Raw genomic sequence first — 26410 nt, forward strand, 5'->3', positions numbered from 1 at the left:
CATGGTTCTGCTAGCACCGTAGCCATTTCTTTACCTGCTGTATAGAAGCATTGTCCTACCTGTTGCATTTGTCATTCAGCAGTGTTTAAGAAATTTAATAGTCTACTTTGTTTCTAGTCTCCAATGGCCAGATGTCCACCAGAAATGTTCAGCAGGACTTTCCTGGCAGGTTTGCACTAGAATAATACAAAGGTGTACATAAATCATCCATTCAGCTCTAAGTGACTTTGTTTAGAGCTGATTAGCCAAGAGCAAAGGATAAAAGTTACCAGAAGCAACATTCAGACTGGTCTGAGTTAGTAAAAACACTTAGGTAAAAGTCACTGCAGAGGGGATACTTTCGTGTATCTAATATAAATACCTAATAAACAAGAATATTATATCTACTAAAAAGAAAACTGATTGCATTCCTCCCAGTCACCTGTGTCTGTCCACACATTTCTGCTGTCACCCAGGACTAATCTCTGAGGCAGATATTTTTTAGTTTTTTTCTCTATGTTTATCTCAGTACTAGCACAAGGTAGCTAATAGTAAGAATGATTGACAAACTACTTTTCTTAATCTGAAATATAACTATATTTAGTTTAAGGCTTTATAATATTTCTGAGTCAAAAATTTCTAGGATTTTTTCTATCTAGAAAAGGTTTCATATGCTAAGAGATATCTTTTTTTTTTTCTTTAACTGGAGGTATCATTTGTTTGTCAACTTTTTGTTAGTGTTCAACCACAGAAACCTGGTCAGCCAGCATATCTGACTGCCAAGGAATTAATCTAATACTGTATTATTCTAGAAGGCAGTTATTTTGTTGCCTTTAGCCAGAGCTGATATTTTTTTTACTTCAAAGACCTTGATATTTGGTAAGTACTAAGTGCTTTTGGTTAATTTAATCAGTAGTTCTTAGCCTTGTCTCCTTTTGGCTTTGCAGATTATGATCTGAAATATCCAGGGAAGGGGGAAGACTGCGGTGACAGCTGTAATTATGACACTGACCTCATGTAGGTTTCATTATTAGACATTTCCCAGAACCAAGAGGAGAAGTAATAGGTGAGCTGTTCACACAGTAAAAACGCTTCCTCAGCATCCATCAGATAAAATATAAAAAGATAAAGGTTTTCTTCTGTCAAGATTGGCCACGTTCCAAGCAAATGATACCACCTCCAGTGTGCTATTGCCCAAAACATATATTTCATTGATCCAACTTAATGAAAAGCATAGTTTATATCAGAGTTGAACACTATATGGAAAAAAATATGCCAGCCTGTTCTAAAAATCAGACTCGACCCTAAACCCAAATATATGAGGATTTTTTACAGACACTCTGCTAAGCTGTTTCTTAGCAGCTGCTGAAGAAACTGAAATAATTCATGCGGTGGTCTTGGGCTGAATTCTTTGGAGCATGGATCTTTTTTAGCATAGCTTTCTTATGGCATGGTAGTGATGAGAACTACCCTCATGTCTTGTCTTGCTAGATCTGTACCTTTGCAGAGTCATCAAGACACTGCACCACTGAAATATTAGGTGTTTCCTGAAGCACTCACCCCACATTTAGGCACCTACTGCCTTCTGGAATCCAAAGCCTCCTGGTAAACACCCAGGCTTCATATATAATGTATAGACCAAATAACAATGAGATCTACAAGACCAGCAGAAAGCTATGCCAATAACAAATGTTAAAAGGAAACTAAGGAGGTATTTTAAACTACTTTTTCCCCTTGGGACTTGAAACATGACTTTGCACTTCATCTGTACCCAGCTGGAATATGATTACCACTTCAGCAGATGAGAGTGCATAATTTACAGATTTTCTTCCCTACACTTCTGTATTGCTGCCTGGTTGAGTCAGGGAACTGGGGAGGTTTAACCAGTTCTCTAACAGTATTCACGTTATCTCCTACATTTTCTGCTACACGCACAATAGCTTTAAAACAGTAAAGAATTTGTCCAGTTTTGGTTAAGATGTTATTTGTGATCCTCTAAAGAAGCGGTAGCCTTGAAGTTCAGGCTAATTTAAAGTCATGATCTATGTAACTTTAACATTTCTGAAGAATTACCATTCTGCATAAGTCTGATGAATGAATCTGAAGAGCTCTGTCCCTTGAGCATGTACGGTAGACTATGTTCAACATTTCTTTAAAAAATATGCTTCAGTATTTTTCAGTGGAAAGCAGTGCACAACTGCTTTCATGATTCATTTGAAGCAGAATGCCTCTTGTGCAGTGTAGGGAGCTAAATTGTGCATATCCATCCTTTTAAACATCAGAAATCCTGCACACAATTACTCTTTCAATCCTATTATCATTACTAATATGAATTCACCAGTGGATGGCTATGGATGGCTATTTCACCATAAAATTGAAATTGTATAACTTTACCTTACAATAATATGAATGGGTAATTCTAGATAATATAACACGTAAGCAAAATATGATGAAAAATATGATTTATGATCTTTATGAAATGTTCCTTTCCATCTGTACCTCCCAAATGTCTCAAAACTGACACTTTATACATTAGTGCTTGCAACAGCACACTGCATGTAATAAAATGTGCTAAAACCATTTTCCAGTATAACCTGTGGTTTCAGTTTGTCCTTTGCTGTCTCCAAAGTTTTTCTCCGCTTGATCTCAGCCCAAAAGTGACTTTCTCACAGGAAGCTTGGAAGAGTTCTGCATCTTGTTTGCACTGTAGCCACATGGGGAGAAAAATCCACCCACCTCTATCTAAAGCTTTGTTAAAGTTAATCTTTTCAAAGGCTTAAAATTTAAAATTTCATCATTTGAAGCCTCAGAGGGAAAAAATAAATCAAGATGACAACTCATATGCTGAAGTAGAGTCAACACTGCAGAAAATAATTAGCTAACCATTTTCCTAGCAGCTGCTCCATTAAAAAAAATGCATAAAAATATTTATACCTTTTTAGAATATATCATTCTTTCTAGAAGAATAAGAAAGTTTCCTAATGTCTCATAGGTAAGAAGAAAATAAGTGTTATTAGATTTACTCTACAAGCCGTTCCCTGAAAACTTTGCTCTGATACATTACTGATCAAAACAATACTGATAGAGGTTAGTAACAGCTGCAAAATAGGTGGAGAGAAAGACTACCTGCAGCTTATAAAGTTGCCATTACACTTATTTTAAGCACTTCCATTGTAGAGCTACCCTGGCAGTTTGAAAGGGGTAGGGTAGTTGTTTACATCAGATGATCAGAAGCTGTGAAGTGCTTTATCTTCTTTGGAAATAAAGAATTCAATGTGTATTTTTACAGTTACTACTTTGGCATCATACACAGTCACCATATAGCTTTCCACAAAAAAAAAAGAAAAGCAAACTAACCTAGTCAGAAATTAGTGCCTTGAAAATGAAGAATGTGATTTAAGAAAAAAAAAAAATCAAGAAAAACCTACAGAGAAAGTCAAAGTCAAACTGAGAAGACCTTGAAGCAGTTGTAGCACAAAGCAATGAGGCTAATATTTCTGCAAAGAAATTCACAGTATACACCCTACCTCCTGTAAAACACCTCCTGAGCATATACAGGAGGGCTTCTGTGCCAGAGGGCATGGTTGCTCCATGGGGCTGGGAGCTAAGGGCAACCTCAGCACAGGCTGGGCTTTCACTCACCAGGATGTACAGCATCTCCGCTGGGTGCTGAAAGACAGGTCAACTGACAGCCCCAGGCACAGTGAGGGGATGGTCCAGGTCCAGCCAGGAACAGCACAGAAAACAAAGGTACATGGGAGGGTCTAAGGTTCAGCCAGGAAGGAGGTAGGGCTAGCACAAGTATACCTGCACCATGGCTCAGGAAAAGAAGGGGTAGCAGGCCTGAGCTTAAATGGTGCCCTAGGCCTATGGGCAGAGAGTGCATGGGTAGGGGGCCCAGGTGAGGGTGCTCAGGGCATCTAGGGCCTCTTGGTGCCCTCTGGGCCCTGCCAGTGCTAGTAGGCAGCTTGGGTCTTCTTCCTGTGGGCTTGTCCTGAGCTTTCCTCCCACCTCCAGGAAATAAAGTGAGGCTTTGCCCAAAATATTTTTCAGAATGTGCAGTAAAAAGCATTAAGACAGAAACTTTGCCTCACAGGTAGATATCTTTTTCTAGTTGCTTACCTGAATATGCCATCTTCTTCAGATGTCAGTGGCTTTCCTCCACAACTGATGGTATCCAAGTGGCAGTCACCATTGACAGGTAAGCTCCAAAGGAGGTAAAAACTTCATGGGTTTTTTTATTTTTTCCATCTCTGCACATGGCTGCACCTGGTCAGAACTCCTGGTCTACAGACACAGAGTCGTCTTTAATAGACTTACCCTTGCAACACTCATAAAACAAAGAAATGCTATTGACACCTGGGAAAAGTTCAGACTGGCTTCTTGTCTGCATGAGATCCTACAGTAAGTCTGTTGCAGGGAAGGGACATGAATGTGTCGCTTCCCAAGCAGCAGATCAAGGTCCTCAGAAATAAGCGACCTCCTTATTACCTTGGGATTTTTTATTATTTATTGCTGTGAGATAAAGTCAGTGTAAGTCTGAGTCATTACGTTTCACTTGTTTGATTAAAGCCACTGCATTTTAGCTTTGACTGTCCCAGTGATCTGGGATAATTATGACAGGTTTTTTACCTTTCTGGCTTGGCAGACTCATAAGTGAGATTCAAAAATGTAAAGCAATGAATTTATGTGGCTCAGTTCAGATGTGAATGCTTTCTGTGCCCTTTACTGAAAGGTCATCATGATTACTGTCCTGAATTCCAATGTTAGCCTTTGAAGGAAGGAAGGAAGATTGCCAAACATATGAAAATACACCAAGAGAAAACTAAATTATCCCTTTCTCACCATTTTTTGGAGAAGATGGTTAACATTTCACTGCCTGGATTTTTTCATCTATGCTGCAAGAAAAATGCAGCTTGCATGTAGCATCTGCATCTTTCCCACGACTGCCAAAGCACAGTGGAGAGAAGAGACCAACACTTTTGGTATTCCTTTTACTAAAGAAATTAGGAGGAAACTGGAAATTTCTAGCACTTCCTTTGTACTAGAAAATTCTTGGTAACAGACACAAGTTAATATACCCATACAGCAAACTGTGAGGAAGACCCTGCTCAAGGGGTATCAGCCCTCACTCAGGTGCTTAGATGGTAGGTGGAGTCTTGCATTTGATGGTAATGCTTGTGGTGCCTGTGCCCCATAATACCTCCACACTGTTCTTTATGCAGTCCAGTTTCAAAGAAAAAAAAATAATGCCCATCTTCAAGTACAAATCCAATTTATCTAGGTTAGCTTTGGAGATGCAGCAGTGTGTATGCAACTATAGTACATGTCAGCTAAAATATTGCTCTGTTGAAGGGCATTAGCTTTGCAACAGCTTTGCGACCTATTCAGCTGGTGTAGTGTTTGTTTCACTGATCTAAATTATTGTGAGCCAACACAGAGATGCATTTTGTGGTTATGACATTCATGCTCTGGGTTTGGGGTGGAAAGGGGAATAGTGAGATTTCGCCTTCTATGATCATATGTCTGTCCTCCTCTAATAATTTTTTAATATATTAGCCAATTTCAGCCAAATCTGACACGGGGTGGAGGTCTCAGCAGGATTCTGTTCCTGATCTACTGAGATACAGGTGGGGGGGGAAGGAAGTCCTTTTCATTCAGATATCAGCCAGCTGATTAAAAGCCTCATGCCTACCTCCTGTGTATAATTCTAACCCAATCTCAGCACAGCCCAAAGAAATACAAATAAGGAACAGGAAAGGAAGCAGAGGATCCTGGGAAGAAGTTTAGAAAGGTGACAAAAGGCATCAGAAGGTGACCTGAGATTTTCTTTTTAAATGGGAGGAAAGTGATAAGTCACAAATCTGCTGGAAGCGCAGCTCCATTAGTTCCCCCACTCACAAAACAGCTTGTTTTCCATGAAGTAAGTTACAAAATATTCTCATCACAATTAAGAATTAAATTTCAAGTAACTATTGGAAAAATATCCTTTCATTCAGTGTAGCCAGATGAAGATAATTTTATTGAGACTGATTAGCTTGTGGTGGAAATGCAAGGGAATTTAATACTAATATTAATTTGTGCAGCTACAATAATGTATGCATTTTTTTGTATGTTCATGATAACCCTTCTCTCTACTAGTATCTTCCCATGTAAAGATAAATGGGAAGAGTCAGAATGACTAATCCTGCCTCTCTTACTCATTGCAAATGAGAATTGCAGTCAGTTATCTGCTGTAACCTTGTTGTGACAAGGATTGTCACTCAGAGATACACAGATCCTTCTGGATACAGTGCTTCAAATAGAGTCTGCTGAAATAAATGAGAAGAGTCTCAAAGGCTTTGATTCTAGACAGTTTTATCAGTGCTCTAGCCTTAAGGCTAATGATATTTTCTACAATTTCCTTGCTTTTGATAATATTAAGAATGTGGAAACAGAATAAGAATACAGTTTAATAAGAGTATGCTTTTAATAAAAGTAATGCAGATGTTTCTCAAAATGGTGGGAGAAGCTAAACATAGAGTGGAAAGACTAAAAGTATTAATCATATCACATATGTTATTGACTAATTGTTATACTTACTGGCAGGATATGAAAGTCTGCAATTTTCTTGGGGAAGTTAGGTATTTAAAAAATAGCAAAAAAAACCCACCACGCTTGTTTTACTTGAATTGCTTTGAATGGGAAATTAATTGCCCCATGATGCCTGGATGGCACACTATGTTTCTGCATAATTTCTGTAGAGAAAACAAAAATCAAATATACTCATATCTACAGGACTGGTAATGTTTTTCTTTGTTTGTTAATTGTCTTGTATGCTTCTTGGAAAGCCTATCCTTTTACTTACCTAAAATATTTTTGTACTTTCCACAATATGCACTACCAATATACTTTACATGATGTCATCATCAAATGTTAATAACACATTATTAGCCAGCACTTACTGTTAGGTGGCAGCTTAAAAATTACTGTGAAGGAACAAAATGAAGCTCTCTTCGGTAACAAGCGTTCCCCTGGCAGGTTCAGTATCAGATATGTACTTTTAAAAATGTGCGTTTTTAGGTAAGTAAGGACTGCTGAAGTATGCTGCTGAGTTGCTTCCAACTTTATTTAAAGCTTCCTATCATGATATTTGAAGATTTATGATCCTATTTTTCATGTAGTTTTCTCTTTTCTTTTTTCTTTTTTTCCTTTCCTTTTTTTTTTTTTTCTGGGGGGAGGAAGGATCTGGACATTTGTATTTTTTCTGTATAAGATACAGTTGCACAATAAATTGTAGCTCTCTTGTGGTCAAATCATTGCAAATATTGGCTCAACCACAATTGCCAGTTGTGGCAATGAAACTCAGCAGCCAACAATGCTCAAACAGCCTAAATGGTGTAACATCCTCTTCATTCGCAGATCTTTGTGAGGAAAGATCTGTATCCCATTTATCCATGCCTTTGGGGGCTTCACTTCTCATGCCTGATATGCAAGATCCAGACAGGATTCAAAGCTTTGAAGATTTAACTTACCTTCTGTCTGGGACTCTCAAAATACTCTCACTCACGTTCCACATTCTTTGAAGCTCCTCCAGAGTTCCATGGCATAGGTATATTCCTTGAAGAACGTCAGCAATAACATTTCCAGTAAAATAAAAACTCAAAATGCTTTCACGGAGGTCACCAGACATCCTTATCCCTCTTTTACATATTGTAAAATTATGGCATAGATATTAATGACTTGCCTAAGACCGTAAAAAATTCAGAGGCTGACTTGAAATAAAACCTGACTCTTCTCCTTTCCAGGTGCCTGCCCTTGGCCGTGAGTAGTTATATACATGAATTCAGGCGTGGTTTTTTTTTTTTACTGCTAACCTGAACAGTTGCGTGGGTATGATACAATAAAAAAATTTGTGTATTGTATAAAAAAAATTACAGGAAAGTGTATTGTTGTGCATGGAAAGATTTATTAATTCATTAATTTAGAATCATCCATGCATTATACATGGATTGTATAATAGATTCATTTCCAATAGATGAGTGATATGCAATGGAGCTGTTTTACATTAAATGTAGCTTTGGGAAGTCTGATGAACAATTACAGCAGATTCCATGGGAATTTTCAGACGGAGAGAGACCAGGAGGAACAGATGCTGCATGTAGCTTCAAAAAGATATTGAAATCAAATATGATTCTCATTGTGCAACAATGGTGAGGCTCATCACAGGGAAAAAAAAAAAAGCCTTTCCTGGCTGGTTAACAGGCAATTTACATAAGTACCAAATATGCACATTAGTACAGAGAAGTACTCAATATGCCCTCAGATATTTGACTCACAGAGTCTATAAAGTGCTTTATTTCAAGGGAAGTGGGAAGTGAGATTTTTTTAAGTCAGCTAACAGCATAGCTAAAAAATTATAATTCTATACTTTCCTTTTTTTTCTATTTGATAATTTAGACATTTATATTCAAGAAAAATAAAGCATTTTATGTATCTGCAGTTATTCCTTCCTCATTTCATTTCTTTGGGCAGAAAGCAGCTGTCTTCTGCAAGCTACACTCACTCTTCAGGTTCTGACTTCAGCATACAAAAAATTGTAGCGGAAGACCAGAAAAGGTCAAGTTCCAAGTCATGGGACTTCATAGACCAGTGCAACAGTTTGCTTTTATTACTGTGTTTCAGATACATTCTTGAACTTCAATTGATCTCAAATTAATCTCGAAGTCTGATAGCAATGACCTTCAACTTTAGTGCGGATTAATGGACTACTTGCTGCTCTTAGGCTGCCACCTTAAAATATGACGCTTCTGGCAGAAAAAAATACACAGGCTGCTACTGATGACACACGCTCTAGGTCTAGACTAGCACCAGTGTAACAGGCAAATAAGAGCACCAAAGCTTCGACTTTCCCATTTTGAACATTTACTTCTTAAAAAAAATATCAGATAAAATCTGGTGATAAACTATTATTTCTTTCAGTCTTTATCAAAATGGATGAAGCTCAAGGAGGGCCTTTATCTTATTTGAGAGCTTTTTTAAACAGAAGACTATATACATTACTGAAAGTGTTTTTCATTTTGTTTAGTTAAGAGATATAAGAAACATTCAGACTTCAAACACATTTCCAAGTTCGTAAATTTTATTTGGTGCACTGGCAATAGTTTAAAATTAGTTTTATTTTTATGAGTATGGCTTGCTGCTATGTGGAAATCTAAATTGTTACTGGAACAGAATAAATACCACATGAATCTTTAAATACAATTTCAAACATACTGTGGTGAGGTAAATATATTTCATATTACCATGAAAGACTAGCCATAAAATCTTGTTAGGCTACTATTTTATACTCTTACAGAAAGCAATGCAGTCAAGTGCAGTTATCAGGGGGCTTTATGAGAAATCTCAAGTTTCTATAACCATTTGCATTCTGAGCAATAGGTGGAAAATGGGTGAAAATAATTTTGTGGGTGATATTTGCATTAAGGCTATGAGGTGGTCCCCAAGAACCATGTAAATACAAAAGCTTCCTGAGTAACAAACTGCACTGAGACACAGACACAGATACAGAGCTCTTGATGGAAAGTGGCTTTAAAACAGCTAATTCAGCAAATTGGGGATTAAGAAATATGTATCGTCATACAGCTCGGTGCTTGAAGCTTCACTATGGTGGCCACTGATTGATGCCTTCAATGCTGCAACAACATTTTTCCATGAGGAAAAAGGGGCAAATGCAAAAAGCTCACTAAGATTAGAAGTTAATATATGAGAAAGCAAGTGCAAAAGTCAAAGCTAAATACTGAGCTCCACTGAGTGTAAACAAAGGCAACTATTTAAGTCTGGCCTGTTTTTCAGCATGGGAAGCTACCTAACCCACTTACCAGCATCCGGTTCCTGGGGGAGCCTATCATCCCCAGAAGAAGAAACTTGTCTGGTAGCTTGTCATGTCACACCCCACAGACCCACCAGACTGCTGTAAGGCAATCCCACTGCTTTAAGTCTCAGGACTTAGAGGTGTTTCGGCACAAAGACTCTGTGATTCTCACATGCAGTCTGTATAATGTTGATTTCTATCAGAAGTCACCTCACAGACCAGTTACTCAGATCTTGTGATAGATGCAGCCCCTCTGTGGCCTCTTATGATTTAGCTGTGAACACCTACAGATATTCTGGCTGTAGCTGAACTTCTTCAGAAGAGCACAAGTCAAGTCAAGAGAGACATAAACAACTTTCAACCAGAAATTGAAGCACAGTGGCTCTTTCTTCATAAGGTGTGTCAGAGCGAAAAGACTTACAAAATGGAAAATTTATCACTTCAGCTCATCATTCCTGTGGCAGTTTCTGGAGGATATCTTCCCTTGGGAAGACACACTCCCCTCACCTTGAACAAGTACAAGGTAATTCCTGGTCTTTCCATAATATTCAGAGCTCTTTGTCAGTGATCTCCAGCTTATTCTCAAAGGTAGTTAATCAATTAAAGGAATATACATGTTTGAATCTCGTTGCTGGAGGAAGAAACTGGACCCAGGCTGGGTGCTTCGTAGGCACTTGTAAACACAAGATGTGCAAAAGGTGACCAACAGTAATTCCATCACCTTTTGAAGGGGCAAACAGATTCCCATTGCAAATGAGGGCTAAGGGGATCAGACTGAGTGCTAAGCCAGAGCAGATGAGCAGCATGGGGTGTGGAGATGGGTGAGCACCAATCTCATAACTTCTGCACAGCCATACAGCCTCTACTTGTCTCCCTGGCACATTTTGTCTGAAGAAGGGAGAAGCTTCAGTTCTGTGCTGAGAACATGTCAGGAGTCAGTGGGAGCCAGGTCTGGGAGAGGTGGTGATGAAACACGCTGGTAAATCTGTGCCTAATTATTAAAAATAAAAGTGAGAAGGGAAGGAAAGGAAGGAAGGGAGGGAGGGAGGGAGGGAGGGAGGGAGGATCGTTTGCCAGTCTAGGGTGCTTACAAAGGGTGGATGTGTGTTCTTGTGTGGACTTTGAAATGAAAGATTGATGGGTTGATTGTTTTCAAAGTGAATTTGTGCCAAGCATTTCTTGCAGGTAGCTCTTGTGTGCAGGTTTGTGGCATTCTCCTTTGAGGCACATAATTCCCATATAGACTTAATAGTGGCTTATATATTCCCCTTAAAGGAAAGAAGGAGACAGGTGTCTAAAATATGATTCTGTTGTTTGGGTTGTTTTTTTTTAAATCTGTATTAGCTGTCTAAAATCCCAGCAGTCCATATCCTAATTTCAAATTAAGGAATAAGACCTTGCATCTCTCTGCATCAGTTTGCAAATTAGCCTTAAGTAAAATTTCTTCTAAAAATTGTTATAAATGCCAAATGCTGCTATGGTACTTGTATATCAGAAAGAATTATACAAACCATTATATTCTTTAATGTAAAGTTACTAAAACACTTTATCGAGCATCTCAGTTTAATCTCTATGTGCTGTTTACTTTATTATCTTTTTAATTTTACTACTTTCAAGATCATTAAGTAATAACAATTATAAATTAGATAAGGTAAGGCTGTTATGACTCATTGGCTCAACTTGCAGGGAAGTATATAGCTGGCTCTGAATTTCAAGAAATGTGAAGAATGAACTCCAAAACATAAACATCAGAGAGATCTTGAGAGGTCCTTGCAAAATGTCTTGGAAACATAAATATAAATGTTAAGCAAAGACTCCTGAGATCTGAAGACAGCATGAGCTCAGATGTCCTCATAACAGTTTCTCTCCTCATCAGACAGAGGTCTTTTGACATACCACACCTGACATCATGGAGGAACATGTGTGTCACCCTAAACAATACAGTGAGATGAAAAGTAAGGAAATTGTGATGCAAAAATTCTGGCTTCACCTTGGATTTCTGCATTGCAGTCAAAGCTGTTACAGGGCAGGACAAAAAGGGACCTTTGATGGCCACACAAAACAGGGGCAAATATGCTCAGGTTTCCAAGGCTACTGCTGACACTGCTATCCTGCAGGAGATACCATAGATTCCAAGTGGCAGCTGAAAGGTGCCCAAGTAAGTGACGAATGGAGATGTGACTTTGAGAGAGCAAAGAACCAGTCGGTCAAAACAAATATTCTCCTTATAGTTACTACTCTTCCCCGGTGACACAAAGACTTGACATGACTGTATGCAAGAGGCAGGAAACCTCTTCAGAAAGGTTTTCAGACCATCCTCACCTGCACACGTACATGCCCCCACACACTCGCATGTAAAGCACTGCCCTTACCTTTTGTTTTCATCCCTCAAGTTCCCCTTCTCATGCTGTTACACAAGCAGCAATCAGAGTAAGAGAAGGAGTACTGTTTAACTGGAGGAGAAACTCTCAGCCAGCTGCAGCCCAAAAATTCACTGAAGGGTTCTCTGTCTTGCAATTGTTCCCATTAGACCATTTTATTCTTTTCATCCCCACAGAACTACAAAAAGGAACAGTATAATAATTTCCCCTAATATAATCCCATTGCAAATACCGCTGGAAACTGATACAGTAGAAAGACTATTCCCTTGCCAATAATTACATAAATATTACCAAAAAATATTGCCTCCTCATTTTGCAATGATGCTAAATAACAGTGTCTTTCCTGAGGAGACCATGAAGACAAAGGATGAGTACGATAACTAACTTTAGATATCTAAAGGACAACTGAAAGGAAAAAGAGCATAATTAATCCATTCCCTATCACCACAGAGGGTAGGAGAAGAAATAATGGGCTTAAACTGTGGCAAGGGACACTTAGATTAGACATTTAGGAAAACCTCAAAGGCAAACGCAGAATAACATGAGAACAGAGTGCCTGGGGATGTTGTAGAGTCGCTGTCACTTGGGGTTTTTAAGAGTAAGAGACAAACATCTGTCAGGAATGACACAGGGTAAAGCTGCTCCTGCTTTGGGGTGTGGGGGATGGACCAGAGGGCTTCCTGGAAGTCCAGTCAAGACACAGTATTCAGCAATGCCTAAATGGAGGGAAAAAAAATGTGATGGGTTTAAAATCTATTTCAAGGTATCTAAACAGAGGCTGGATGATGTCTGGATTTGTTTATTTAGGTTGGACTGTAAATGACCTCCAAATCATAAAACAAAACAAACAGGCAAATATAATGTCTCCTGTCATCTACAAACAAGGTTTCTTATATTGAATTCAGTACATCTTTTGCAGGATTGTGGTTTTAATACAGGTTTCCTACATCTGAAGAAATAAAATAAAACTTTATAATGTTAAATGCATGTGTTATACTAAGCGAATTCCTGATTTGAAAAGCATTTTGCAATCATAAGGGATGAAATGTGACGTTTTCTTTGCTTTACGCTCATAGAAGGCACTAGGGAGAGTAGATAGTTCAAAAGCTTTTATAAGTATTTCACCTGTAGACTGATGACCTGTTAGCCAATATAGGTGGTTCACTGACTCTTTTGAAATTATTTGACCATCTCATTCTTCAGATGTGCAGATGAAAGTGTTTCATTAACACTTGAATTGTTCCTTAGTGATGCATTAATCCAAGCACTTCCATGTAATGGTTGCAGCTACCCTTTCAGCAAGCTGGATAGTTACAGAAATCAGTTGCATAAATGCAAGTTTTTCTTTGGATTTTCTTTGGCATTCTCTAACTGCAATATTTTAAAAAGATAAATATGGGCCCTTGTTATTGCATTAGATATGGAAAAAGATCAAAGTAATGAATTTAAGTCATCCTTAAATCAGTTGGATAACCATATAATTGGTCATAGCACAAGGTGTATCTAAATGGAACGTCTGTGATACATATGTATATGTGTGTGTCTGTGTGTGTTTGTGTGTATATATCCGTATTTATCCTTGGTATAAGCACAGTAAGCTTTATCTATGGCCTTGCTATACTATGGCACAAATACTGACCTACAAAACCTATCCAGAGACTGTTTTACACTCTGTTAGCTATGGTTTCACTCTAGTTACATTCTGCCCGGTCACCTTGTTTTAAGCCTTTGGGGGTTTTTTATCCCTTTGCACAGGGTTAGATGGTCAGGTTAGGAACAGATGTGGCATGAGCACACTGTACTCTAGTAATAAAACTGTTCAGTGTATGATCCCACAGGCAGCTTGCATGTGATCCAGAGCAGACTTAGGGTGGCTGTAAACAGCAGTGAAGGCTGAACCAACTCCTGGCTGCAATTTGGAAGTTCAGGATCACCTGTTTTCAACAACAGAAAAAGAGGAGTCCTTTTTTGAGTAGGGAGGTCTATATCTGGAATATCAAAATACTTTTAAAGAGGAGTAAAACTATTTGATTTTGCAAAAGTATTTTTAGCAATTTTTTTAGATTAGTTTGAAAATCACATACATAATATTGGGAAAAGAGTAAGTATATTTCCTTTTATAAAATGTTGATAATTTTGATTTTGAATGTGTTTTGAATGTGCCTTTTAAGACACTTTTCTATATTATATATTTGATGCCAAGACATGCTGTCAAAACACTGTCCCTTGGGTTTCTGGGTGGAGTTTGGAAGGCAGCAGCGATACATTTTTCACAGTCATAGAGATGACATATGACACTGTCTTGGCCAAGAACAGAACCCCAGGCCCACTTTGGGGACCTTCCTGATATCTGAGTCTCACATGTGGATGTGTGACGTGGCAGGCAGGATTTTAGCTCCTGCTGGTTCCTGCAGTTTTTTTGTTAAGGTCTGGATTTTATTCCCTGTGAGTAGACAAGATTTCTACATGTGCAGGTAGGTTTTGACTCAAAATCTATGCAATAAGTACTAAATAATTTTATTTGCTGTCTCCCCAGGAGAAAGATATTGATGACATTTTTTCCCTTGAGCACCTGGGAATACAGCATAGAGCATTAATTAAGCCGTTGCTTCTTTCTTTCTTTCTTTTTTTTTTTTTTTTAATGCTCAGTACATAAAGGCTCTCTTTGACCTCTCTGCTGTTTTATGAAAATTTCCAAAAAATTAGTATTTGCCCTTCTGCATGCTGGTAGAACTTTCATATGGCGTGATCAAAACTGTCTTTGGGGTACAGAAAGGCTGCAAAACTGCTGGAAAGGATACATGAACTGCTACAGATCTTAGTCCCCTGTCTCTTATCTTAGGTACAGGCATAAAGAAAAAAAGATTTTTTCTTTTAAATTCAGATCTTCCCTTTGTTTTTTCCTTCACAGATGTCTGAAAATACCTTCATAGGCAATACCAGACAAGATATCGTAATTACAGCAGTGGAAAAACAACTCAGATAATCTCTAACCACAATGATGCAGTCTTTCTTTTGCCAGGAAGATAAAGCTGAGAATAATGAAGATTATTCAATCACACTAACTTCATCTGAGACTCAGGTTCTATTTTGCTCTATGAAGAGCAATGGGAAAAAAAAAGAAACAAAATAAGAAATAACAAGAAAAAAGAAAGAGGACATAACAGAAAAGAAAGAAGGTCAAAGAGAAAGAAAAAAAGGCAAGGAAAGAAGAAAAATAAAAAGAAATGGAAGGAGAAATGGAAGCAGAAAGGGAGAAAGGGGGAGGGAAAGGGGGGAGGGGGAAGGGAGGAGAGAGGAATGGAGGGGAGGCTGGAGGGAGAGAGGAGAGGAGAGGAGAGGAGAGGAGAGGAGAGGAGAGGAGAGGAGAGGAGAGGAGAGGAGAGGAGAGGAGAGGAGAGGAGAGGAGAGGAGAGGAGAGGAGAGGAGAGGAGAGGAGAGGAGAGGAGAGGAGAGGAGAGGAGAGGAGAGGAGAGGAGAGGAGAGGAGAGGAGAGGAGAGGAGAGGAGGTTTAGGAAGGAAAAGAGAAAGATAGAAAGATGAATAACAGGGACACAGGAAGGTGGGGAGGGTTGAAAGAGAAAAAAAGAGTGGGACTGAAAGGTCCCTGGAGAAGAGGGTCAAGGAAAGTAAGAAAGAGAAATAGAATGATCTCATTTCCAGATTTTCCCCATTGAGAAATAGAAAAGATTTCCTTTGGCTTATGTACATCAGGATACCCTAAAGTAAAACATAGCCTTATAGTTGTATGCATTTAGAGTAGCTGTAGACCTTTTTTATATGGGAGCAAGGACAAGAATCGTAGTGTCTTTGAAAACTACCCCTGACAATATCAAACATCAGCTGAAAGTTGTGCAAGTCAAATTCCACCTCTGCTACATGGAAATCTTTAGGTGCATAAAAGGAACAGTTTCTCAGGTGATAAATGAGATTATTGGCAATCACTTCAGGAGAGTTCCACTCAGCGATAATAGCTGAGTACAAGCTTTTATTATGGAGTAACCGCTACATTTTCGGAATAGGTGTGAAAGAAAAATTTTCTGCCATGACAATATGCAACTTATTTCCACTCTCAAGCCCCCATTAGATCCCTCTTATAATAGATACACAGTGGCTCAAGATCATTTACAATTATCCTGTATCATTACAGAAAAGAATGAGGACAAGCAAGGGGCTTCTGCAGAATAAATGAATTCTAAAGATAAGACCATGAATTTTTTTTTTCTTAGATTTGTTTAGGGCTGGGAGGTTATCTGTGTTGTTTAGTACTTCCTTTGCATCAGCTTTGCCAAAATTATTAGCTATCTCCTCTCCATCATTTGAGTCTCTTCCAAACATGTTGTTACTGCAGGTTGATCTACTCCTAAGAACTCTCAATTCTCCTATTTTGCTAGAAGTCTACCTCAGCAAATATTTCTTGTGCATAGACTATATTGTGCTTTGGTAGGTTCTAATACTCAGGTTGATTCCAGTATGTTCACAGATCTCAGAAATACTTCAGGATACTGCTAAAGCACTCAAACTTTTTGAAACCCTATAGCTATTTAGACAGAGAAAATATAGATGTTCATAAAATGACCAAAGAACAGCTTCTGTCCTGAAAGTAATGCATAATGGTGAAATCATTCTTTTTCCCATCTTATATGAAACAAAATATTGTCATTATATGAAATACTATTGCTGCATGCACACTTTGTGTTGCAATGTGCTTATATTTCCACAAGGATCTTCTTTCAGATACTTAAAAAAAAAAAGAATATTTATTTTACATGTTTTGCAATAATTATTATTTTTATGGTGGCTACATAAGAGACATCTTTATGTTTTCACAGACATTAATTAGCTCTATACAGTGTAGCCTTGGTTTGGAAACCAGATAATATCATACTTACTGCTCACTTAAACACTGTCAGTGCTCCCTGAAGCAAATTTTTTCAAGCGGGTTGGCTGTTTTCAAAGTAGCAATTGTTCTACTCTGAATATACAATTCATTGTCTTCTCAGAACAATTCCAAAAACTGTTATCACATCAAATTAAAGGACTGATGCTAGCATTAGGCTTTGACAGCTGAAACAGAAGCCACCCTTTCAGGAGCCACAGGGCATAGATTTCACACACACATATGTAGATGTAGTATTAATTGCCACTAATTCAGACAGTCATATTTTTTTAAAAAATCTGAAATCAGTAAATGGCATGTTGCAATGGCAAACTGGTCTATTTAACAGATACAACCCACTTATTGCATATGTTTTTGTCTCTTCATGCTCGTTTCCATACACTTAAAGATTTGCTACTGTTGGATAAATATTAATTTTACCTGTTCGTTGTCTGAATTAACACAGAAGAAGGTTAGAAGAAATGTCTGGAAGACAGAACTGTAGAAACTGAAGAAATGTGCTATTTTCTTATTGAGAAGAGTAACATTTATTAAAGCATGAAGAATTATTTCTCTTTCCATTAGCTGTAAGGGGTATCTATTAGTAATCTAGCACCACTATTCAGCTGCTTTTTTTCCAGCTGAAAAATCTCTTAATTCAATGTGAACATAGCACAGGCAGTGCTTGCTGGACATTCAGAACAATCCATTCCATTTGTACACATCCTTCCCAAACTTTCTTCAACGGTTGTTCTGTGGGTGACAAGTGGACCTGGTGGTGTAACCTCCTGCAAGATGGGCATCTGTTTGCTTCAAACCTTGCTAAATACTGAAATTAGGGGAAAGCAGACTTAGCAGATTGGTGGAGCTTTACTGAGCAAAGGGAGGCAAGACCTACAAACAGATATTAGATTGAGCTATTGGATCAACCTAGTCAAAAAATGAGGTGAGAAACTTCTTAAAATCTCTTCAAACCATAAAACAGATCCTGCTGAGCACATGACATGATGTGAATATGAAATTGGGATCAGTTTGCCTATACAGAGAGACATTTTTTGACCCATAGCTATCTGCTGAGTATGAAGGCTCTTCCCCTGCAGGCGACAGAAGAGAAGCAGGCAGTGGGAGAGACTGTACACACACCTCTTTGGGTATGAGGCCAACAGCAGGAGTAATCTCTGGATACAAAGTCCAGAAGAGCTCATGTGCCCTGAGCGGAGCAACCTAATGTAAGAGAAAGATTATGTCGGTTAGAAGCAGTGCATTTTATGCAGTACGCCTTGCTTCTGTTCAGTAGAAACATTTATCATCCTTTTGGTTTATATTAAAATCAAGCAAGATTCATGGCAAGTAGATAGCTGTGATGTTGAGATCATTAGTATTATAAAGATATTTACTGTTGCTTGAATTTTTAGTTCAATAGTTCTCAACCTCACTAACGGGAATAAAAGATAATGTCAATGATAATCTGTGAATTATATTGTATTTTCATGTATAGCTATAAATGGTACCTGTTTTCTTAAACAATAGCATGCATCTTTTATGAAGCACAACAGGTATTTAATAAACAGAAGTACTTGTTACGTAGTGGGAACTCTTTATCCTACATGAATTACTTCTCCGAGTACTACTCTAATTGTTTTGGTAATGTTATTTGAGGAATAAAACATGGCTTTTGAGATATACTGACCCCTAAGCAGTGAAAGCAAATAATTTTCATGCATCATATCATACATGCTTGATGTTTTTTTATTTGTCCTTAGGCATCACTATGGCTCCTGTTAGAGACAAGATATTGGATTAGATGTGCATTTGATCTGACTCAGCACTAACGTATGTTCTTATGCCATTTTAACATTCCTAACTTCGAACATCTGAAATATGAAAGAGCAGAGGCAAGTTTTTGAAGGAATGTAAACCAATTTTCCTTTGCCTTTTAACCTGCTTTATTTACATCTTTTTGGTTTTGTTTCTAAAATGTGAACACTACAAAATATCATCTATTTTTGTGATTGTCCCTGTATATTTTATGCCTGTCAACTATAATTCGTACATCTTAATGGTATACAGAAAAAATTTTTTCATTAAAACAAATTATTTTTTCCTAAAATATTAATTGTATTTACTACTTAATATGATAGTTATTATTCTTTTAAACTGTTTATACATTATTGTAGTTTCACAGACTTCTTTAGACACGGTGTAAATGAACAGAGACTACGGCCCTAATATTTTATTTTATCACCACCATTACATGTAGCTTTAGATTATTTTATGCAGTATGTGGGTAGTTTTAGTTCTATTTAAAAAATAGCCAAATCATAACCTTGTTCCTTAAAAATAATATTTTGTACATTCTCCCAGCTCTAAGACAGACAATTCTGAATTTCTCCTGAGGTGCTTATATAGGTTCCAGTGCTGAAATCTCAGTTACTGTCAAGTAGCATTAGCATAAAAACAGAACATTTCCAATGCAAACTACTTTTTGGCAGATGATTAGTGGGTAAGGCAAAGGCAATTTTTTCTTTAGCAAGTGATATTGTCATCAAAGATATTTCATCTCCCACACATTTTGGTTGGTAACTTTTTACAATTACACAGTCACAGTAAATACAACCAATAATTACTTTTTAATGGCCTGGAAATTAGTTGCAAATACGGAAGTTCACACTTTAATAAACAACTCTCCCATCCCTAACTAGCTGGTCAACATCCTGTTTAAAATGAAACTCAATTTTTAAACTTTCAAGAAGCAAACTCCTCTGCTTACTTTTCTCCTTCCACCTACTTGTGCCTGTTTTTCCTACCTTGAGTACTTTGCTGTTGCACAGCTCCATCTATTCTAATACTCTCTGCTTGTCTTACTGTGCCTTCTGTAGTGACCACCAGCATCACCCCTTTAAGGGTTTATCTTCTACTTTCTTGTTTAGCAGACAAGGAAAATTATAACAGAGTTGAGAAAGGATGGACAGGATATGACATCTCCACTTGTTGCCCATGAGGAGTTTGGTTAGGCTTGCCCAATGTGCTCTGTGCCATTCTCATTGCTGGGGCCTGGTAGATTATAGGCATCAGTTTGGCGACATATTATTGTATTCTTTTTCTTTACTCCATGTGTGCTTAGTGTCCATGAATATTTAGTGGTAGTTCTGGTGTTGGCAGGGTCCTCATGTCTGTCCTTGAGATTTCTAAAACATCCAGGGACTCTGCCCCAAATATCTCGTTACTAAGCTGGATATGAAACTCTGAAATGATCATACTCTTACGCCAGTAAGAGACTTCTTCAAAACACTCCAAAACTGGTTATAAAATCAGCTGCTGACTCATCCTTTTCTTGCTTTTATGAAAATGCGTTTGCTTAAAAATTGCATTACAGCAAGCATAAAATATTTTTCTAGTCCTTCTTTCCTGTACTCGGTTTCATCTGTGTAGCTGTGAGGCTTCTGGGCAGGATGATACCCTCTCTGGCAGGGGTCTCACGGACAGATTATGTTAACCATGAGCTTGGCAGCATGAGGGAAATTGGCATCAGAAGGAGATGGGGGCAAGCCTGGCTCCCCGTAGGGCTGGCAGGCTTGATATAAGTGATTTCTGCAGCCATGCAAGCCAGGGAGCACCTAGCTTGGTGCCAGGCCCCCCCGATCCTTCTGGACACAAGCCAGAAGGAACACGAAAACAGGTCTGACTTCACGTCTTGGGTGCCCCCCTCACCCTGAGTCCATATTCCCTATCCGGTTGGCAGATGTCAGACCCTCGTAAGGGCTCTTTCGGGAACGACTGGGACAGACGTACCTATACTGACTGTTTCCTGGTCACTTTCGCACACAGTGCCAGGGCACAAGGAAATCTGTCCGTCATGGGTAGCATGCTGAGACACAAGATGAAGCTGCCTGAGGATGCTCCTGAGGACACTATCCGTAATGCTTGTTGCTGAGACCGATAGCACCAGGGTAAGGCTGAATGTGAAAGTGAAGCCCCTGTTCTTCTTCAGCAAACAGGTGAGGCATCACAAATATATAGATTTTCATCTTATGTATTAAATAGAGCCTCTCCAACAGCAATGAGATAAGAAGTTGTAGTATTGAAACGAAAATCCTATTAGCTTAGACCATCTTGGTCTAAAGCAGAGAGAGGTTGTTTACCTTAGCACCTTACCTTCTTTACTTTAGTGCCAAAACCCAAAAGAACAAGTGACGGTGTAAAGAGATTAATAAAAGCAACAGTTTGAGACTCTATTCACTTTGCTGGTTGATAATGTCTAAAAGACTGAAATCTTATTTATTTCGCATACATACTTTTGGAAGTTCTTCTTTGATGCCAGAATTTTCACTGCAACTTGGCTTAGAAAATGGAAAAACTGCTTTGCCAGCAAGCACTCATAAATAATGCTTATATGGTGATGTTAGAACCCAGTAGATATTATTATCTATTACATGATTGCCTTGTAAGAATTCCAAACGCAGACAATCACAATTCCTTCATTAAGCTGCAGTTACTCAAAGTCACCATTGCAATTACTTTGTATTTAAGATTCAATATAAAAGGAGAGCTACAAACTTCTCTGGTACATTTAAGTAATGCTTTAACTTTTTATTGCAATGCACTAATATTTTAATAATAACAATAAAATAAATAGTTATTCCTTTAACAGAAACAATATTTAACAATACAGAACGATTAGAGAAAATCAATATAGCAATTAACTTATATTTTCTTTCCTAAAGCAAGGTAAACAGAGGCAGGACATCACTGGCAGCAGTGGCTGTCTCCTCTTTAGTTAATCTTGCTAAAGACTGCCCAAGATTAAAGTCCTTTTTTAAAGCATGTGTAGATGTGCTTTAGCTCTTCAGGTGCGATTGGGATATTCACGTTCATCTGCTGCATAGGCTTTAATTTATTTTACCTAATGTTGAATTCATCTCCATGTTGCGGTTTGCAAATTTGAATCTAAAGACTGAAAAGATACTGCAAGAAGTGGCAAAGGGTGGTAGAGAGATGAGACAGAAAAATATTGTGGTGGGAACACACACACAGTGACTAATTGGTCTCACATGTGAACTCTCTAAGGAGTTCCTGTAATTACACTAGAGATGAATCTTTGTATCTCCCTGAAGGCCTTCTCAGGTTTCCTGTGAGGGAGTCAGCAGCCCACTGGCTTTTTGTCATGTGTTCTGTCTCTGCAAAAGGTAACCTTGCATTACTATCCAGATAAGTGTGTATTATACAGTGAATCCTAAATATTCAAAAATTATGAAGAGCTCAGGGCCAATTTAGCAGTGCTTATATGTGCAAAAGGTCAGTTTAAGAGTACTGATCCAACTGGTAGGCATTTCTGAATAACTAGGTAGTATAAATTAGATAATATGCAATATGTATTTTATATAACTTTAGAGATAAAATGGGTCTAAATCTGAAAAATAAAGTGGTTTTGGAAGAGCTTATTCAGCTTTTCTTGGAAGACAGTACGAAATGGCAGCACAACTCTTTTGCATCAAGTGACAACTAGAAATAATTTAGAAAGAGAAAGGAACAAATACATCAGTTTGATTTTTCTCTTGGCTCCATATTGCTCTCTTGAGTAGTGCATTTCAGTTTTGCTGTTCCACAAGGAATTGCAAACAGCAGAGGTCAGGATTTAAATTTGCCTAAATACTTTCAGAATGCTTTTCTGTTTTAAAGGTTAACTGTACCAGGGCACACTTACCCACAAATGAATATATGTTAGTCAGGTCTCCTGTTTCTTCTGTCTTGTATCTGCAATTCGAATTAAAAAAGATCTAAATTACCTTTAAGGTCCTTTCCAGCCCAAACCATTCTATGATTCTATGAAGAAAATTATGATTTGCTGCTTAAATAGATTTTGTCATTGTTAAGGAAAAAGAAAGGTGGTGAGAGGTAATCAGAAATTAAAAAATGCAGTTGCAGCATATTTGAAAAGCATGCCAAGCTATATTAATGCAGTCTTTTCAACATGTAGATGTGCATGGAATAGCTACTGATTTATAAATGACACTGTCAAAAATATGGTGTAGGGCTCACTGGCAATAATTCCATCTCATCTAGCAAGGGGTTGAACGTAGCCATTAGCAACTAAATCCAACTCCCTCAACACAATCATGAAACCCTGTTTGAAGGTATTGGCAAAGTGAAATGAATGACAAAATCCAGTGTTCTCCATTATCCCTCAATATGCTTCAGAACAGAAATATTTCTGAAAAACTATTTCCTTTCAACCCCCACCCTCCCAGCTGCTTAGGGAAACATATCACCTAAGCAGCACAGTATCAGGATTGCAACACAGCACTTCGGAAAGGATGTCAAAGAAGAAAGAAGTACCCCCCCAACATCTGCAAGAAAATATGGACATATATAGAAAGTGCGTAAAAGTGCATGTTTTTCTATCATGCTAAAAAAGAAGTTGAGTAAGAATACCATGCAAGTTTTAGCATGTGCATGCTGGATATAGACATGTAACATCTGCCAATTACTCTGTGTCGTGAAAGAGAATTTTTACCATTGTCAAAAAACAATAATTTTCTTCCCATAATCTTTGAAACATCCCATTTTCATTCTCTTCCTTTCTGTACTCCTCCTTCTTTGCCTTTCATTTCTCTGCAGCAGAAGAAAGAGCTAGGAAATAAATAATGTATGAGAAAAAAAAAAAAGAGTTTATTTATAAGGAACAATAGTTTAATTCATGAGGCAGTCTTTAAAATGCCTGAGTCTTGCAGTTGGTGGTGAGGGTAAAATTTTATCAGGGTTAGGCACAGAGCCAATATAACAAAGACTCCAGAAGTGAGCCATCAATAAAAGAGGATTTTGACATTCAGACACTTGCTGGGCTTGCTGTCCTCCTTCAGGCAAGCTTCTTTCTTTCCATTAGCCTGACTCTCCCAGTATCTCCAGCCCCTATAACTCCCTGCGCCAGCTCTCCCCTCTGTGTGCTTTTAGGCTTCCAAATGGAGGATATGCTGTTGACAGTGCACTTGTCATGCCAGCCTGCCAAATATTAGCCATGTAAAGAAGGTGGGTTCCTACTCCTTTGTTGGCCACTTACATATAAGTAAGGAACAAGTGGCTGCAAATAGGTGTGTTCAGTGAACATGTATTAAAGGGCCACCCCACTGCAATATTTCATGTGGCTCCTGGAGATTTCTTTGCTCCTTAACACTGGTATTGCTCTATCAAATATGAATCCTAAGTGGTTGCCATCCCCTATAGTGACTGAACACCTTTCTCAATGGCAACTGACCCTCGGCATGTCCTGGCAGGGCAGTGCCAGCACCCCAGCTTTCCTCTCCTCCCCCCAGCAACAGCTCTCTATTTATATAAACCAAGGGGAACTGTATCAAGAATCAATTAACGGGGAACTTCTGAATGCAGAAAGTTACTTGTTGCCTAGCAGCAGCTCAGCAAGCTGAGCTTGACTTTGATTCATTTTAACCCCAAATTAACTGGGACTGCCAGATTATTTTTCCTCATCACCTTCCAATACAGCTTCAGTTAATCCAGAGGGGTGAAAAGTCTGCAGTCTTCCCTGCTGCTTTCAGGCAGGTCCTCACCCCCATTCACTTGACCAAAATCTGCAGTGGATTGAATTTGTGGTGCTTGGTTTCAAAGAAACCCCTCAGGATGCTTTCCAGGGCACCATGCCTCTGTTTTGGAAATAAGGAGCAGGAATGAAACTCCCCTGACTGCCAGAGCCAGGAACTGGCTGGCCTGGGCAGCTTTCAGCCATGGGCCAGGATGGGCATGACTGCAGGAGGACAGCCAGAGTCCCACCAAGGATCAGAAAATGTTGAGTTACTCCTCTGCTGAAAATTTTTGTCTCAGTGTCTGTTCTTCTTCCTTAATAATTAATTCAGCAGAGAGGAAAAGACTGTTCATTTGCATAACTAAATTTTTCAGTCACAGCAATCAGCCTATTAATAGCAACTCATCTATTTGTCTGTCTATCAACTTGCATAAACCACTGTGTTGTCTTATAAGGCGTGGATATTTTGAAGGTCAGTAGCCCATAAACAACAGATATGGAGGCAGAGAGATAGCTTGATCCTTTAGTTCAGAATACACTAAACCAGACTTTATAAATAATATATATCAGTCATGAAGATCAAGTCTGTGCTGTACTTTTCAGCACTACATGAGAATTTCCAGGAAGACATATTATGTGCTCACAATAACATCAATATCAAATGGGGAAAAAAATGACAGGGAAATTTTTAAAAGCCGCTATATTATGGCTGTATAGTGAAATTAGTGCTGTTTAATCAAATTACTAGGCTGCCACACTAAAACATTTTACTAACCAATGCAATGGATTCATGCCAAAAAGACCAGGTATACTACTTCTGTTCACAAGTTGTCTGAAAACGAACAATGTATATTTAATGCCCTGTCATCTTCACCCATATTAGGACTTCAGACAGAAATGTTTTCATTATGGCTCCATTTTCAATTAGATTTTTTAATAGTTAACTGCTCTACCAGAACATCCATGCTTATTATTTGCCTAAAGATGAATTGTGACAGGGAAAAATATCTGAGCGTTGCCTGTTCAGATGTTTGAAGTAATTTCAATACTGTACAAGTTACATTTTTTCTCATTACAAGATTGGTTACCACCTTTCACCAGACGACATCAGTGTCTCTTTATTTACTTTCACCTCTAACAATATTATTTAGAAGCAGCTCTGTGTACAAGAAATCTGGTCCTAACCAAACGAAGAGTATTTTGTTCAAATAAACAGCAGAATAAGCTGAAGAGATGCCACTCCACATATGGAAGCAATTCTAAAAGCTACTCTGGCCTCTTTGCAGAAGAGTGAGCTGGATGAAAGCAGACTCTTTTCTCATTCCTCCACATCACACACAACCTGTGTCTTCCTCCCTCAAAAGCCCAGAGCCAAGGATTTACCTGGGACTTCATTATGTTCAGTCTGGCTTATGCACAATGTGACAGGCAACAGTAAAACTAACAGGATATATAGAGGAAGACAGGCCAAAGCCCAAGATGTGAAGTCTGAAATGTGTCGGGAACACATCCCTGCCTCAGGGGATTTTTTAGGGGAAATAAACACAATGCAAAAGTGGTTGAGAAAAATGACTACTGAACATGCCCTGAAGGCCTCTAATGTGAACTTAAATTAATGAAGTCTGAAAAGCTCTTATGTAAAAAGCTTGATAAGATGACTGCCACTGTTTAAGACTATTCCTTTAGAAGAGCAAAATCAATTTACTGTTCCATGACAGCAGGCCGAAGTCACATAGAAGTAACAGAATGTAAGAAATTCAATGGAAAGTTTATTAGGTCCGGGC

The sequence above is a fragment of the Phalacrocorax carbo genome, chromosome 4 (assembly GCF_963921805.1).
Source record: "Phalacrocorax carbo chromosome 4, bPhaCar2.1, whole genome shotgun sequence".
NCBI classification, from domain to species: Eukaryota; Metazoa; Chordata; class Aves; order Suliformes; family Phalacrocoracidae; genus Phalacrocorax; species Phalacrocorax carbo.